Consider the following 4431-nt stretch of genomic DNA (forward strand, 5'->3'; position numbering starts at 1 on the left):
CTAGCCACTTTCCAGTAGTACCAAGCTAAATACAGGGGTCTTAACCCAGAGCATTTGGCAGATATTCCATAAGTAAACTATAACAGAAACCTAGAGAAGCTACAAGAGATCTGAGGATCAGGATTCAAAGCCAGCTGAGGCACAAAAGTTTGTGAGACTCTTATCTCCAATTAACCACCAGAAAACCAGAAGTGGCGCTATGGCCCAAGTGGTAGAGTACTAGCTTTGAGCTGAAGAGCTCATGGACAATACCCAGGCCCCAGAGTCCAAGCCCTATGACCTACAAAAAACAAAAACAAAAAAAACCTGGAAGTAGCACTGTGAGTCAAAGTGGTAGAGCAATAGCCTTGAGCAAAAATTGCTCAGGATCAGGACCTAGGCCCCACAACTGGAAAAAGAAAAAAAGGAAGAAAGAAAGATTGAAAGAAGGAAAGAAAGAAATTGAAATATTCTCAGATGAAATAATATACCTTCAGTATTCCTCAGAGTAATATAACCAAGCAAAGTGGAAGTATAGATAAAACAAGATGGAGCACTGGCTGATAACTGGAAGCCAGGAAAGGAGTCCATGTGAGTATATGGTGCTGCCCATTTTTGTTTAGCTTTAATTTTCTTTTCTTTCCATGGCACTAGGGATTGAGCCCAGTACCATACAATTACACTTGTTAAACAGGTGGCTTTGCCACTGAGCTACACCTCAGCTTTAGGTTTTAATTTCTTCATCACACCAGCACTCAACTAAACCCTTTCTGAGAAAACCTGGAGGTTTTGTTAGTGATTGACTAACAGTTGATATATATATATATATATATATATATATATATATATATATATATATATATATTTTCAACTCCCAATACTGGAGAAAAGAAAAGGAGTTGCTGAAAATGAATACAACTTTTTGTGGACTAAAGGAGTCTTTCTTTTCCCTCCTGTTAGCTAGCTTTTCCCTGACTGTATGTAAAAAGGTATTCTTTTTTTTTTTTTTTGCCAGTCCTGGAGCTTGAACTCAGGACCTGAGCACTGTCCATGGCTTCTTTTTACTCAAGGCTGGCACTCTGCCACTTGAGCCACAGTGCCAATTGTGGCCTTTTCTATATATGTGGTGCTGAGGAATCAAACCCAGGGCTTCATGTATACAAGGCAAGCACTCTTGCCACTAGGCCATATTCCCAGCCCTAAAAGGTATTTTATGAATAAAGTAAAAGGAGAGGCCATTCATATAAAAGATGCTTACTTCTACCCTGTGACTAAATCAGCCTCAGAAGTTCTTGAGTAGCTTCTCTATTGATTCAGAAATATGATCTTCCTTTGGTAGAATGGCACCTGAACAAGAAAAGGTATACCTGAACAACACATCGTTAGTAACGTGATATGATGTATAATGGTACCCTGATATGTTTGATTACATAACCTCTAGATAACTGTAATTATTCCATCTAATTAAATCATTATATAAGACCTTTCCTGACTGGGGCGTGGCTAAAGTGGGAGAGCCGAGTTGTAGAGCGCTTGCTTAGCATTTCCAGGCCCCCAGTTCAGTCCCCACAACTGCTACCACAGGAAAAAAGAAGAGCAAGAGATTGTTTTTCCAACTGCCACTTAGCATATTTCTATGCACCAATCAAGATTTTTACGTACTTTATTTCCTTTCTTGTTTATCCCGCTGCATAATGTTGAAGTGTTATTTTCCCCAACTTTATGCATAAGGAAAGGCATGCTGAGAGTTAAGTAACTTGCTTGATATCACAGCTTGTAAGTACACTGTGAATTCATTAACTTCATATGCCTTCTCTGTCCTCCTCCCAGCTGGACTGAATAGTCGTGTTTGTGTGTGTGTGTGTGTGTGTGTGTGTGTGTGTATGTGCACATGCACGTGAGAGAGAGAGAGAGGGAGAGACACTCAGGGCATCCTCAATCTCATTAGGAAGGCACTTCACCACTTGAGCTACACCAGCAGCCTTTTTTGTTTTAGATCTCTTGAGTGGCTAGCCCGGCCTCGGATCCCCCTGCATATACTTCCTGAGCAGCTGGGGTACCAGGCGCGCACTGCCACAAGCAGCTGTTGGTCGTGACCCGTGATCTTCAGATCTCCGTCTCCTGAGCGGTTAGGATTACATGTGTGAGCCACTGGCACCCAGCTCAGAGGTTTATTTCTTAATATGGCCTACAATGAATTGTTTTCTGCAGCATCACCACTTCTTTAGCCAACTGCATGTGGAGACGGGAGGAGGAGAAGGGTCCTTTTTGAGGCCCTGCTTTTTCCCAAATGGATAGAACATTGCCAAGGTCAGAAAGTCTAAAATTAACTCTACCAGCTGTGTTTTGGCTTGCCTCATATAGCACACGGGCTCAGGGGGCTCAGTCTTCTAGGCTTGCTTGTGGCTTCAATCCACTGTGCTCTTAAAAAGTGTACTCACCCACAGGGCATGTTGTATACAAGACTTGGTAACTAAGCGGCTTGAAAGTATATGGAAACTAAACAAAGAAGTCTCTCCTTGAAGGTCATAAAAGCCTAGCAACCCAGTGGGGGGAATACCAGAGTCACTGCTGAGTTTGTCAGATGAGAGGCTTAACTTTTAGCCTGGCTGAAGTTTACAGAGAGCAGGCCTCTGCCGTGCTGTCAGATGGAGAGCTGTTAATGTCAAGGAGTCTGTGTTTTTAGTCCACCCATCTCCAGGAGGTCCTTTAGCTTGAAGGACCATATATAGACATAGAGAACATCCCAACTGGGTGCAACTTAAAAATATCCTAGGAATCAGCAGCTGTTACTTTCACCCACACAAAATCACAGCTACTTAATGGAATAGTCCCTGTTCTCAAGGGCTACAGCCCTTCAGTTGCACACTAGGTACTCGTAGTGCTTGCCCCTACTCTAATCCTTTCCCTGGAATAACAGGGGAAAAAAAAGCCCAATGGGTGAAAGGGATCAGCTAGGAGCACTTCAGCACTTTGCATCAATGTAGATAGGAAATGCAATGTGGGAGTCAGATCTTTGCATATAGCCAGGCGGTCCTTAGTGTTGGCCATTTGGTTCTCTCTGCCCATGCCCCCTTCTTGGCATCGCTCATGTTTTCCCTAGTTTCCATAGTCGCATCCATAGCAACTTGAACAGGCCACAATCTTCTTACAGCTGGATGTGAGCGGTCCTACTTTATATAGCATAATTGCGCTGTCCTGAACCAGCAAGAATCTGGATCCACACCGTCAAACCATATGTTTTACCTTGAGAGAAATTTCCAGCACTACCCACCAATATCACCAGGCCATTGCCAATATCACTAGCCTTAAGGTATCTACATATCAAAGCAACCCCAGACTGAAAAACTGTTTCTCCACTAGTCATTTAATTTGAATGTTGAAGAGAAAGATTTAGCAAACCATTGCTGGGCATGGTAGCACATGACTGTCCTGTTGTAATTCAAGACTGTAGGCCAAGTTTGAGGCTAACCTGAATTACACTGCAAAACTATGTCTGGAAGAAAGAAAGTAAAGAAATTGTAACTAATTAACAGCAGCAGCAATAACAACAATAATGACATTAAAAAGGATGATTTTCAACTCAATTTAGAGCTTTTAAAGAAAGGATTTTGTAAAGCACTTCCTTTGAGAGATCTGTCTGAAACCTTCCTGGAGACCCTACTATGAGACTCATTCAGTCACTTCAACAGTCAGTAGCATTTAATAAACCCTACTGTAAACCAGTAAGCCTAAGGAAACGGAAACACTCAGCATCACCACCTCAAGGAACTCATGTCTAGTGGTGGAGAATGATATTTAAAGAATCATTAAAGCACAAAATGATGGTTCTTGGGGCTGGGAATATGGCCTAGTGGCAAGAGTGCTTGCCTCCTATACATGAAGCCCTGGGTTCGATTCCTCAGCACCACATATACAGAAAATGGCCAGAAGCGGCGCTGTGGCTCAAGAGGCAGAGTGCTAGCCTTGAGCAAAAAGAAGCCAGGGACAGTGCTCAGGCCCTGAGTCCAAGGCCCAGGACTGGCCAAAAAAAAAAAAAAGATGGTTCTTGTAAGATTCAAAGGATTAAAGAACCCAGCTGGTGAAAGGGGCTTATTTAAACATTTAGTAGAGGGCCATAGCTCAATGGTAGAGCCCTGAGTTCAAATCCCAGTATTAAAAAAATAGTTCCTTCCCCAGGTAAAGAGAAGTGATGGAGAGTAAGACAGAAAGATTTGCAGAGAGATTGTAATGTATGTAAAGTACCCCTCACTTATTCAAGGCGAGCACTCTTGCCACTAGGCCATATTCCCAGCCCACCCCTCACTTATTCAGTACATTTTTTTTTTGCCAGTCCTGGGGCTTGAACTCAGGGCCTGAGCACTGTTCTTGGCTTCTTTTTGCTCAAGGCTACCACTCTGCCACTTGAGCCACAGTGCCACTTCTGGCTTTTTGTGTTTATGTGGTGTTGAG

The sequence above is a fragment of the Perognathus longimembris genome, chromosome 16 (genome assembly GCF_023159225.1).
Source record: "Perognathus longimembris pacificus isolate PPM17 chromosome 16, ASM2315922v1, whole genome shotgun sequence".
Taxonomy (NCBI): Eukaryota; Metazoa; Chordata; class Mammalia; order Rodentia; family Heteromyidae; genus Perognathus; species Perognathus longimembris.